Genomic DNA, 14,371 nt, shown 5'->3' with positions numbered 1-14,371 from the left:
ATTATAAATAGATCCACAAACAACAATCCCTTCTTGCCAGAGCCAACACATTAGTTGTAATATAAGAACAATAGAAAAAGGTTTGGGGGTCAATAAAAGAGCACAGATCCTCCTCTCTCGCCCCTGACTTTGCTCTCCCTTATGATACATCTCAACCTCTCAGTAACTATTTCAATGACTTTCACTGATCAACCTTTGATTATAAAAGCAGATTATATTGTTGCAAGCTTTGTTCTTTCTTTCTTCCATTGAAAGAATTGCTCGATTTAATTTGAAAAAAAATAAAAAAAGATTCTCTCCATTCATAAAGCTGACTCGATAAGAAAGGGCAAAGAAATAAATGAAGAGAAAAGAGAAATTGAATCAAGTCAGAAAATTACAAAGAGAAAAAAATAATGATTATCGTCACCTTGCAAATTCAAGAAGGACTGATAGGTTAAACAGGAATGTAAATGCTGAAACAAACAAATTGCCCTTGGATGATTAGTTAAAGTGTGGTTTTAAAATTATTTTTCTTTTAAGACTTTGAAAATATCAACTGATTTTTAATATATGTGTCAGGGATGTGGGTGTGCATTCATCGAGCTGTCCATGGGACCATTTGTCCACAATTCAGACTCATTCATTTTCTAATCACAGATACATTCAATTGTCTTTTCAGTACAATTATACTACATGCTTCATTTGGCATCCCTAATATATTATGACATGTTTGTTTCTGTAAATCAAATGTCATTACAAAGGAACCCTTCCAATTTGTAAATGTACATTTTGCTGAGGGCGGCAGCAGAAAATATGTGGATAATATTCTTTAAAACTTAGATATGTCCGCTGCATACATGAAGACCAACATTTATTGTCCATCTCTATTGAAGTTCAGAAGATCGTGATGAGCCTCTTTCTGAATTTGTTCCTATTCTGATGAAGGTAAATCTCCTCTGCTGTTAAGGAATGAATTCCACAATTTAACATCAAAAATGATCAATCAGTGTTAATATATTGGCTGGTCAGAATGATGCGTGACTTGGAAAGCGTGGATGATTGCTTTTTGTCCCCCTTTGTCCAGGTCTAGGGTGATGCCCTTGAGCAAGGAATGGAGGACTCGAAATCTTCAGTTTCCTGGTACTCCTAATTTACACACAAGCTTGGTGGGAGGTCTGTCACTCCCATGGCGGATCAAGGACCTCCTTGAACATAACACTAACCAACCGCAAAACCGTCTCCTCCCATGTGACAAGCATTAAGTGACACACTGTTCACCTACATATTGCAACATTTTGTGGACCAATCCCAGAGACGTGTTCTCCTTTCCTCACATGATCTGGAGAACATGAGACAAGTGGAAATTTACTAGCTAGGGTGCAGTTTACCAGGCAGTACATGTCATTGGGCTCCTTATTTCCCAAAAGTATTTACAACCTTCTCAGCATTCTTTCACAAAGCAACAAGGCACATGTGGATATTAATTAAAATTGATAAATCTACATCACTCTAAACAAGCAGTCCTTCATTTCCACAAAAGGGAACATGTAAATAGTGGAGTATCTATCCACTTCCTGGGATCACCATTGTTGATGTCAGAATCGACCAACGAATTACAGCCATGAAATAACTGGTGGTTGAGTGAATAAATGTATAAGGTAGTTGTTAGAGTACCGACCCATTGGGCACCTTTGTTTTGGATAGCATTACATTTCTTGAAACGTGTTAGATCTGCACCAATTCAAGCAAATAGAGAATGTTCAGTCACATTCCTGATGTTTCATGTGCAAGGTGGAAAAATATAATTGTGAATATTTCCTTCCTCTTTATTTCTTCCTTCTAATCAGCCTATGACAATTTTTTGAATGCAGATGTAGATTGTTTCTTTGGCTGAGGAGTTTGAATGGAATTAAACATTAAAGCCCTGAGGTGAAGTGATATTGATTTTGAGTAACTTCTAATATCCACAACCATTTTCCTTCATGCAAGGTTTGAATGTAATATTTTCTATTTGATGCCATTGACTTTTATATTATGACTCCCTGATAGTCAACTTGGCTTTGTGCATGTTTAACCAATTTTAGAGCGTTTTTGAGGCAATTACCAGGAACATTGATGAAGGAAAGGCTGTGGATGTTGTCAACATAGCCTTTTACAAGGTCCCACATGGGAGATTAGTCAGGAAGGTTCAGACACTCGATATTCATGGTGATGTGCTGAACTGGATTCAACCATGGCTGGATGGGAGAAGCCAGAGAGTAGTGGTAGATTATGCTTCTCAGAATGGAGGCCTGTGACTAGTGGTGTGCCTCACGGATCAGGGCTGGGACCATTATTGTTTGTCATCCATATCAAAGATCTGAATGATAATGTGGTAAATTGGATCAACAAGTTTGCAGCTAACACCAATATTGGAGGTGTTGTGGACAGGGAAGAATGTTTTCAAAGCTTGCAGAGGGATCTGCACCAGCTGGAAAAATGGAAGATGGAATGTAATGCAAACAAGTGTGAGGTGTTGCATTTTGGAAGATAAACCAAGAAGGATGTACAAGGTGAATGGTAGGGCACTGAGGAGTGCGGTAGCACAGAGGGACCTGGGAATGCAGATACATAATTTCCTGAAAGTGGTGACACAGATGGATAGGGTTGTTAAAAGAGATTTTGGCATTTTTGCCTTCATAAATGAAAGTATTGAGTAAAGGAGCTGGGATGTTAGGTAAATTTATACAAGACATTAGTGAAGCCAAATTTGAAATATTGTGTGCAGTTTTGGTCACCTAACTACAGGAAAGATATCAATAAGATAGAAAGAGTACAGAGATTTACTAGGATGTTGCCTGGATTTCAGGAACTGAGCTACAGGGAAAGATAAAACAGGTTAGTGTGGAAGAATGAGGGGATGTTTTTAAAATTGAGGGGCTACTCAGAGTAAATTTAGATAGTTTTTTTCCACTAAGGGTAGGTGGGATTGTCATGGTCATGTACTTAACTTTATCAGGAAGGAGTGAAAGTGTCAGGATCACTTGTGTGGCAGTGAACTAATGAGAAGGTCAGAGGAATTTAGCTGGTGGTGTTTGGGGAGTTGAAGACTGAAATGTTGTGTCTGGTGTTAGGTCTGCTTTGTTCATGAATGAGTGAGTCAAACACCAGACTGAGTCGAAATCAAGGTTCTTTGTTCTTTATTGCCGGATTGTAACACTTGCAACTAACAGTGTTAGTTGGAGAAGGCGCATTCTGCCGTTATCAGCAAGTGGTGATTTTTTTATACCTCAGGATACGTACTTAGTAAATTATCATACCATGACATTGTCCAATGAATAAACTGTTGCTATCCTTCTCTGTTAGTCTGCTGCACATCATTCTTGTTAGTGCCAAGCTTATCTTGAGTGGACAAGGTCACATCTGCATTCTGTTACTCCTTAGTACTGGGTGACTCCTTCTCCGTCCCATCTCATGATGTTTTTACCTTACACTAGTGAATAATAAAAGAAAGTCGACTTCACGGTGTGGTGAAAGAAACGAGTGAGTATTCGTTATTTGTTTGTAAGCTGTGGGAAATCTATGCTGTTACAAAATACAAAGCAGAGGACGTGGGTTAAGGGTGAAAGGAGAAATGTTGAGGGGAACTTCTTCCCACAGAGATTGGTGTGAGTCTGGAACAAGCTGCAGGCTGAGATAGTGGATGCATCCTCAATTTTAAAATTTTAAAAAGGGGTATGGAGGGCTATGGTCTGGGTGCAGGTCAGTGGAACAAGGCAAAACAAATTGTTTGGTACAGGCTAGAAGGGCTGAAAGGGCCTGTTTCTGTGCTGTAGTGTTCTTTCATGTCACATTTAATTTTATGTTCCCTTCTGTCAAGAGTAGTAGTTCTCTGAACTCATCTCTTTTGTTCATATTTCGATCAAGATGGTAATGAAATTTGCAATGGAATTTTTCTGATGGAAGCCAGTTTGGGCATCAGTGAGCAGCCTATTGCTAAATAAGTGCTGCTTATCAGCAGGGGGTCAATGACGCCTTTTATCTCTTTGCCAACAGAGAAAGTTGGTAATTAGTCGGATTTGATTGGTTCTTTTTTTAAAATTATTGACAAGACATGCATGGACATTTTTCCACATTGTTGGTAAATGCTAGGACTGTAACTTTACTGGAACACCTAAGCTAGATTTACTGCATGTTCCAGAACACAGGACTTCATTACTGTAGCTGAGCTATGGTCTGTTCCCCTGCCATTTATATGTCCAGTGCTCTCACACATTTCTGGTTATTGTACAAAAAGAATGTCAGAAAGACTGATGTCTGCATTGAAGGGAAGTCAGGACACATGTGAGAATGCTCATCTATTTGGAAGAACCCACTGGATGCCAATGTTTGTGAGAGCTTCAATTATTTTTATTGCTCGTATAACCTATAACCATATAACAGTTTATGGCATGGAAACAGGCCATCTCGGCCCTACAAGTCCATGCCAGTTCACTCAAACAACTCTGCTAGCTCCCCCCGCCTATTCTCCGCCCATAAACCTCTAACCCCCTCTTATCCATGCATATATCCAGCCTCCTCTCAAATGAAAGAATTGACTCTGCCTCAACTATTTCCTCCAGAAGATTATTCCATTCAGCCACCACTGTCTGAGTGAAGAAGCATCCTCTAATGTTTCTCCTAAAATGTTGCCCCCTTACCCTCAACTTGTGTCCTCTTGTTTCAACCTCCCCTGCTCTCAGGGATTTCTACCTTTGTCATCAAATAAAATGACAATATATTTTGAACTTCCTTCTCTGTACTGTTTTATTGCCCACTGCCATTCATAGCTGGGGATGGTCCTACTTCAACCCCATTTGTTGTTTGTCCTCTTACTTATCCGCTATTTTTGAAGTTGCATTGTGGCCTTCCCTATATCGGAGAGACTGGACGCAAACTGGGAGATCGCTTGGCTGAGTACCTTCGCTCTGTCAGCATCGGTGACAGGGATCACCCAGTGGCCAACCATTTCAATTCTACACCCCGCTCCCGTGCTGACACGTCTGTCCATGGGGTCATGTACTGTCCAAACAAGACCACCCATAAATAGGAGGAACAAAACTTACTTTCCGTCTGGGCACTCTCCAACCAGATGTCATTAACATTGTCCTCCAATTTCTGCTAGCCTACTCTCCATTTCCCCTCCTTTCCTATTCCCTTGGCCGCTTTCCTACAGCTCTCCACCCCCTTCCCTCTCCATTCAGAGAACCAATCCCCTCCCCCTGCTTACTTGCCTGCCCTCCCTCCCTTATCCACTTATCATCTCCTGCATGGTTCTAGAACACAGGTCTTCATTACTATAACCTGTGCAGCTCCCCCCACCATTTTACTTGGGCACCTGCCTATATTTAATCACACCTGGATGAAGGGCTCAAGCCTGAAACTTTGGTTATGTATCTTTACTTTTGCTGCAAAAAGTACACTGTTTAATCTGCTGAGTTTGTCCAGCGTCGTGTTTTTATTTCAACCACAGTGTCTGCAGATTTTGTGTTCTACTTTTGTATTGTGTTGCTGCTTCAGTCATTTTGTTCTTTCTATTGAGGAACAGATTTAATGCATTATATGATTTACGATTGCCTGATATCATCATTAATACTTGTGCACTGGTATCCAGTAAACGACTCCAAATTCACAACCTGTACTGAGCCATAAGGCATGGGGAGGAGAGCTGAATTTCAGTTAGAATTCTAAATGAAGTGACAACATTGAAGCCTGCTTTTGTGATTGAGATTTCCACGGGAAAAGTTAAAAAAAATATGGAGAAACTTTGGAGAAGAGGTTGATGGATAATTAAGACATAATTATTGAATGCAAAAAAAGATGAAAGAAATAAAGAGACAAATGGATGGATGTTTGTGACAGTGAACAACCAAAGTCCATTCACATTTATTAGTTGGATAGACAGCAGGTTCTTTCTTTTCCCCTATTTCTTTTGATCCGAATGATAAATTTAAACATAACATAGGGATAAAGTCATTTTTCCACAAGTGAGCATTTTGATGGCATACAAAATCTTGTCAGCAAGCCATGAGGAATAAAAAATATTCTTGTTTGAGTAAGCCAGCAGGCTTCATGACTTCCAAATGGGCCTCCTGATAAACAGTATTCATGCAATATAATGTATTCATAGGCATATGGCTCATTCAATTTGAGAAATATGGATTTCAAGTAAATGTAAGTTGTAATGCAATTTACATCTTCACATCTAACAATGTCATTGTCTTTGATTAATTAATCAAAGGAAGGATTGTGAATATTGGAGTGTTTGTGGAATCACAATGAGAAAAACGGTGAGGTATTGCATCTTGGATCTGCTAAGCTTTAAATTAAATTCATTCAATCACACTGCTGCCACTAAAAGAGTTGTTTTATTTATTTATGATATGCTTATTGCTGGCCTTAGTCACTGAGTGGAAAGATGGTTTTTCTTTTCATTTTTTTTCCTCATAGGTATTCTCTCCCACCTCCCCTGCCCCCACACCATATTTGCTTTTCAAACCATTGCCTGAGGATATTTTCCATGGGATTCACAGAATCAAACTGCATGGAAACAGATCCGTCAGTCCAGTGAGTGCATGCTGACATTATTAAACACCCATTTACATTAACCCCCTTATTTTTTTAATTCCACATTTCTGTCAATTCCCTTTGGATTTGATCAACAGGGTAATTGACAATGGTCCTAATCTACCAATGTTCTCAGCTTTCAAACCAGTAAATAAGTATGGGTGTCTCTGGCTGATGGACTTGCTCAAATCGATTACCGAGTTTATCTGTGTGAAATGCAATCTTGTGATTATTGATTGGGGAGAGACTCGTAAGATTTTGTAGAAATAATTAGGAGAATCCCCCTGTTTTTGGGTGTCTTCTCAAACCTCCAATATACCGTCTGCCACTTTACATGCACACAACAATATAATATTGGACACGTTATACTGCTTGGATTCTTGAATTCATTTCCCAAACCTTTGCACCTCACTAGTTGCCCTTTAAACTTTTAAGATTCTCTATTTGACCAAACTTCTTTTTGTCAGATGGCTCGATACCTGAAGAGCCACAATGTCAATTTTTGGTTGATAATTATCTTGTGAAGCATTTTTCATGTTTCTGTTGCATTAAGTATGCCAGATAAATGAACAATTATTGTTACATGCTCAATGGATGAAGATCCAGGTTTACAATATTCTTCCTGTGGGAAATAAACCACTTTCTGTTATTACCCTAAAGGGCTTCCTGTTTCTAAAAGTGCAATTACGTTTTCTTGTTTTGTACTTCCCCTCCAGAGGCTACAGTTTCTTTTTATGGAAACCATTATTATGAATTAGACCACTCCTTAATCTCTGAACCTCAAGATTGCAGGTGTCAACAGTACCTGTATTCATGACTGAACTGCTTTCAGTTCTCTTCTCACTCAGTGACTCTGTGCTATCCTCATTCCACAAAAGGTCATGTATGAACACTAAATAAACTCTTATTGGGCATTTGTCAAAGAACTGGACAGCTTTTCCCTCAAAGCTACCCTCACCTCATATCACTATCTTTGTAACACGTCTCCCTCCTTTGGTTTTTTTTATAAAAAGTTCCTAAAATAATCCTTTATGTGAACTTCCAAAGAGCAGAAGGTGCAGTAAACTCTGCATCTTCTGAAGGAAATATTTCCACCAATGGTCTCAAATTCTGAAAATCAGGAATGCCACAAGGATGGTGCTCGTAAATTTGCTGTCTGCTGCCTCAGTGGTAGCCCCCAACCACTAACCGCCAGGGATGATGAGAAAGGACTGAAACTGGTCAACCTCATCTCTGGGTGGCTGCAGTCAATTAAAAGCAAGCATGCTTGCTAGGACAAGCTGGAATATCAAACCCACTCACTCAATGGCCATTATTTCCAGATGGAAGAGTACACATTCTCAAGAGAGTCTTTGCCCACAATAATTAGCTTGTTCATTTGGTCATTCTTCTCGTTGACCAATCAAAATACTTCACAGAGTTAATGGTTTTTATTTCTTCAATTGAAACATGTATGAAGGAACAAATTAAAAGTAAAAGCTTTTGTTTTGATGAAGATTTGTTTTAGCGAGTGGTAGATTTGGTCTAACTTTTTCTACCTGCTGTTTTTTTTCCCTCTGATTCTGCACAGGGACCCCTAAATTGTTATACTCATCAGAGCTCTCGGATTGTGATTTCAGTGTTTGAAGGTGATTGAGGAAATGCCTGAGCAGCAGAAACCGGCTCCCAAGAAGGGCGCCAAGAAAGCCTTTATATATATATATATATATTAAAAAAAGAGCTCTCAGATTGTTACCACCATTTGGAATATCATCAATATGGCATTACTTTGGTCTCAGGAGGTCACAAAACCCTTCCTCACACTAAAACACACATCCCATATCTTTACCTCTGTCTTTATCAGTGTACAAAATTCTCTGCTTCTCAGTGCATACCTTATTGCCTCACTTTACTTTGAGTTTCCAGCGACCTTGGGCATGTAACCCTCAGCGACATACACAATCTGCCAATTGGAAAACAAATCCAAATCTCTGACATTTGTCCTGTCCATTTTAATGGTGTCTCCAATCGTGTGCATTTTCACTTCCATTAATAATCAAGAGCGACTTTCCAATATTCATTTGCAAGTCCATGATAATAACATTCAGAAACATTCCATTGTTTGCCACACAGTTAACTTTGGACGTATGGTTTACCTTTTGAAAATCCATGCTGGCTTTTTGTGTCAATTCATGAATAATTCCGGTTTATTCTGATTCTAATATCAAATTCTTGTAATATACTCAACCAAATTAAACTGATAGGATTTAAAGCTTCTGGTTATTCCAAACTTTGTCAACAATTGAGAACAATTGAACATTTGAAATGAGTAACAGACACGGCAATGAAAACGCAATTGAAAATTTCACAATAAAACTTGATGTTTTCCACCTATCCTGGGGAGGCACTATTTCAGGATTCTTTCGATTAAATAAAAGCATAATTGTCAAGGAAATGAAAAACAATCTTAATTTGGATGGCTTCTTTCTTCTCCTGAGCATGACTGTCCCTGCACAACTTGGCATGATGCAGTCGGGCAAGTGTTCTGGGCAGTTGGTCCAGTGCAATGCAGTCTGGCAGGATGAGTTGCCATGTTTATGTTGCTTCTCACAGGACCTGCTGGCAGCTGCTGTCAGCCAACAAGTGATCAATCCTGAACTTGTCAGTTTGCCAACCAGTGACGACTTTCCTTTGGTGTTGAAATAAATTCAAAATGACATTCCCTCTGATGGATGCTCAGAATTAAGTCAACCTCAAGAAGTGGTTTTGCTAAAGTAAATTAAAAATGGTGCGGAAAGCTAGAAATAGAAAGTTCAAACAAAAACTGAGAAGCCTTCAGAATATCTGGCAGCTCATTAATGGTGCAAGGTTCTTGACCTGAAGTTTTTTAAAAACTCCATTTCATTTGCCACGCATGCGGCCTGATCTGCTGAATTGTATGTTGTTTTTGGGTCTATTTTAAACAAAATATATGAAAAGAGGGAAATTTGGAGGGTGAAAGTCGTGCATAAGGCAGCTTTGTCAAGTAAGGTAAGAGAGAATCTTAAAAGATTCAATCAGGATATTAAGAGTGAAGGGGTAATGAGAAAAATAATATCTCTTCCCCTCCACCCCCCCCACCCCCATGAGGATCTGTGTATCTGTGGAGCCATGGGGAAAAAGACCATCTTTCTTATCTGCATCCTCTGTGGAGAAGGTCATGGAAGCTCTGAAATTTAAAGAAGAGAAGAGTGATGCCTTGAAGCATATCCAGATTACAGAAGAACTGCTGGTGACAGTCTTAAAGTACATCAAGGTGGATAAATCCCCAAAGCCTGATCAAATGTTTTCAAGGACATTACAGGAAGCTGTGGAAGAGATTTCTGGCACCCTGACAGATATTTGTAGCATTGTTAGCCAGTGGAGAGGTGAGACTGGAGGGTGGCTAATGTGCTTCCTTTATTTAAGAAGTCTGGAAGTTGGAGTCTGGCGATCTTAACATCTGTGGTGGGTAAGTTATTGGAGGGGAATCTGAGTGAAAGGATTTACATGCATTTGGAAAAGGAAAGAATTGATATGGGACAGTCAAAATGGTCACCTGTGTGGGAAACTGGATCTCACAAATTTGATTCATTTTTTTGGCGAGGCAGTTGATGTTGCCTTCATGAAAATTAAAAAAAATTTACAACACAGTTAAGGTATATTCTGGCCATTTAAACCTGTGCCATCCAATTACACCCAAATTAAATAATACCCCCATACATTTTGGTGGGTGGGAAGAAACCAGAGCACTCAGAGGAAACCCATGCAGACATGGGGAGAATGTACAAAATTCTGACAGCAAAGGATTCAAACCTGGGTCACTGGCTCTGTAATAGGATCACACTAATAGGATCATGTACCTCTGTACGCGAGTAAGGCTTTTAACAAGGTCCTGCTTGGTGGGCTGGTCCAAAGGGTAAGATCACATGGGATCCAGGGAGAGCTAGAGAATTGGATACAAAATTGGCTTGGCACTGAGAGTCAGAGGGTAGAGATGCAGGGTTGTTTTTATATTGGAGGCCTGAGATCATTGGTGTGCTCCATTCACTGTTGTCAGTTATTAACATTGATTATTTGGATGAGATGTACTTGGCATGGTTCATAAGCTTGCAGTGGTCAGTGAAGAAAGTTATCTGAGTTTAAAACAGTATGCAGATCAAGTCGGAATGTGGATCAGGGAATGACAGATGTAATTTAATTTGAATGATTGTGAAGCATTACTTTCTCAATAAGTTAAACCATGGTAGGAATTACACAGTAATGGGAAGGGTCCCAGAGAGTGCTGTAGAACAGAAAGACTAAGGCAGTGGTTCTCAACCTTTTTCTTTCCACTCACATACCACTTTGAGTAATCCCTGTGTCATCGGAGCTTTGTGATTAGTAAGGTGGTATGTAAGTGGGAAGGGAAGGTTGAGAACCACTAGACAAAGGGTACAAATATATAAAACATACAGTAAATGCTGGAGGAACTCAGCTAGTATCTCAGTGTCCATAGGTGCTAACGATATTCAGTATTATTGACGTTTCAGCCCTGAACTTTTCTTCAAGTTCTCTGTACAAACACACAATTCTCTGAAATTAGTGGCCTTGGAAGAGAGGGCATTGAATACAAGTGTTGGGACATCATGATGCAACTTTGCAAAATGTCGGTAAGAAAGTGTACAGTTTTGGTTGCCTGGCTTTTGGTAGGATGTTGTTAAGCTGTAACGAGTGGTGAAAGATTCATGAAGATGTTAATGGAACTAGAGACCTTAAATTATACGAAGTGACTGAACAGGCTGGGACTTTTTTCTCTGGTGTGTTGGAGGCTGAGAGTTGAACTTTTGGAGGTATATGAAATGAGGAGAATGAACTTTTCTCAGGGAAGTGGAATCTAAAACTGGAAGCCATAGGTAAAAGAGAAGATATTTTCAATGTTTTTAAATTTCTCCCCTCTCAGCTTAAACATATGCTCTTGAGTTTTAGATTGCACGCCCGAGGAAAAAGGAACTAGCGATCTATTCTATTCATATCTCTCATAAATTTATGAACCTCTGGAAGCTATTTTGTGTTTCTGTCAGCTTTTTGGAGGAGCTATCTATGAACCCTTTTGCCTTGTTTCTCTGTTGCCCTATTTCTTTTTTTATTTTCTCATGGCAGATATCCAATTTCCTTTTGAAACCTGATTCTCAATCTCTCTTTACAATCCTTCCAAGCACTGCACAACAAGGCACTATTTATCCTCATGTTGCCTCAGGAGCCTATGACCTCCTGCCTATGCCATCAAGTCAGTAAACTTGCTCCCACTCAAACAACTAATTTCTTACTCTATCAGAACCATTCATCATCCTGAACACTTCTATCAAATCCTCACTTACCTTTGTCCTCAGGTGAAGCTCCTGCAGCTTTTATACTCTGTTCCTTTCCATTGGAATCTTTCCAACACATGTCTCCTGTACCTTCTCAAAGATCTTGACAGCTTTCCTAATTTGGGATGTTCAGAATACAAATTACTCTGGGAGATGTCTGAACAGAATTTAATCAGGTTTAAAATAATATCCTTGATTTTGTAATTTGTTTCTTTGAAAGAAACTAATATTTAAACCATTCTAAGCATATCCGCTCATATACACAGCCACAGGTTCTGGTCTCCCTTGAAAATTTTTACAGTGTAGTTTCTCATTATCACAGAATGGCATCCATTCATCCTGACGACCTACATCTAGCTCTCCGCAAGATCAGTTCTGCTAATTCTGCTCACCCATCCTCTGCAAATCCTCTCCATTTGAAAACATGCACAATTAAAGTTGAAAGAATTCTTCTCAGACTTTCCGTCAGGATCAAGGATAACCTCTTTGCACTTTTGTTTCTTTTGGCTCTGATAAATCTATTGAGGCCACCACAGGATCACAGACCCTTTCACAAATGGGGCAGGTGGTGGTGGTGGTGGATGGAATGGCCAGATGGGTAGTTTGTGAGATGTTGTCTTCCTGCTGATGTGTTCCATGTTCAGCTCCAGGTTCGTGGACCTGAGATCCTCAAATCCATACCAAATATTCCTTCTCAATTACAGGGCAGAGATAACAAGGAGTCAAGAGAATGACTGTATTCCTTCAGAGAAACTTTGAGGAAATTCATGAACACTTTCCTCAGTCCACCTGGTACTCCTTGACAAAACTGATTAGGAAACCTATTTCAGGATTCTGACATTGCATATGAGAAGAGCACGGCATAAGCTCACTGAGTGCAACTAGGATCTGAAATGCAGGAATGTGGCCTGGGAGAACACTACAAATGAACCAGCCTCCCCCATTATCTCTTGAAGATCATTTTAATCTCCAATCAAAAATATGACAAAACATATCGATAAAGGTAGAGTGGTGGATGTGGTGTATATTAATTTTTGTAACGTGTTTGATTAGGTTCCCCTTGGCAGGCTCATCCGGAAATTCATGAGGCATAGCATCCATAGAAGCTTAACTGAATGGATTGGGAAATGGCTGGCACACAGAAGGCAGAGTGATAGATTGAGTGCATTCTAATGGGAGGTTGGTGACTTGTGCTCCACAGTGATCTCCTACTCTTTGTGATTTTTATACATGACTCGGATGAGGAAATGGAGGGATAGATTAGAAAGTTTGCAGATAATAGGAGGGTTGGAGATGTTGTGAATAGTGTTGAGGCTGTTGTAGGCAAAAATGGGATAGAGCCAGGATGAAGAGTTGAGATAACAAAGGTTTTTTTTTGAACACACAGAGCGCTGGGTACCTGGAATGCACTATTCAGAGTAGTGATGGAGGCCAATATTATAGTGACTTTTCAAAGGCTCTGAAACAGACACATGGATGTAAGTCAGATCAGGGCTATGGACTGTGAGGGATAGAAGGGTTAGATTGATCATGGAGGAGGCTTATATTAGGAGCAAAAGGCCTGTACTGTGCTGCAATGTTCGATGTTCAAAATGTATGTTTTGCCAGCTCAAGTGGCATATCTATTGAATTATTCCAACAAACAGATAGGTGTAAAAATAAGTAGAACAGTTTTATCTTTAAAATTTGTTATTTCAAGAGATAATCAGTTGCTGTAATCAGTTCCAAATATATAAAGAGCATTTTAGACTAGGTTATCTCTGATTAAAATTGATTCTGGTCTTCTTTCATTCTTCCTTCTGAGGCCAATTGTTGTCTTTCTTTTGACATGGAAAATTTTCTTTTTTGTTTCCTTTTGTATTTTTCTCAGACTGTTGAAAGTTCAGCATAGGCTTCCATAATAATTCTATATTGAAGGAAAACCTGGTGATTTCTAAAAGTCTTTGTTTGTTAAAAATACAATCTACAACAATGTTTCATATATCATTCTATCTCTGCCTTGTATAAAGAGGAAGAAGTGTATTAAATTAACAGAGCTCAGTGCCTGAGTATGTCACCTTTCCTTGCTGCAAATGGTGTGACTGATGATGTTATTTTGCAGATTTTCTTTGGATATTTTATGTGCATTTTTTTTTCTTTGTTGAAATTTAAATGCATGGAAATAACTAATTATTCTGCTTTTTTTGCCAAAAGTATATTCCTATTTCTGATTTATTGTCAGAATATATACATGACATCATACAACCCTGAGGTTCCTTTTCCCTGTGGGTGCAGCAGAATTACCACTAATAGGAAGTAAACTGTACACAACATAAACATATAAATCAAAAGAACTGTTAATAGGTAACAAGTATAAACAAGGTGCAATACAGAGAGAGCAAAGAAATATCAATAAAGTGCACAAGTAAGAGTCCTTAAATCCACTTTGTCGTTGAGGTTGCAAGTCTTATGACGCC

The sequence above is a fragment of the Narcine bancroftii genome, chromosome 8, assembly GCF_036971445.1.
Source record: "Narcine bancroftii isolate sNarBan1 chromosome 8, sNarBan1.hap1, whole genome shotgun sequence".
Taxonomy (NCBI): Eukaryota; Metazoa; Chordata; class Chondrichthyes; order Torpediniformes; family Narcinidae; genus Narcine; species Narcine bancroftii.
The sequence above is the reverse complement of the archived record's forward strand: the minus strand, read 5'-3'. Positions refer to the sequence as shown.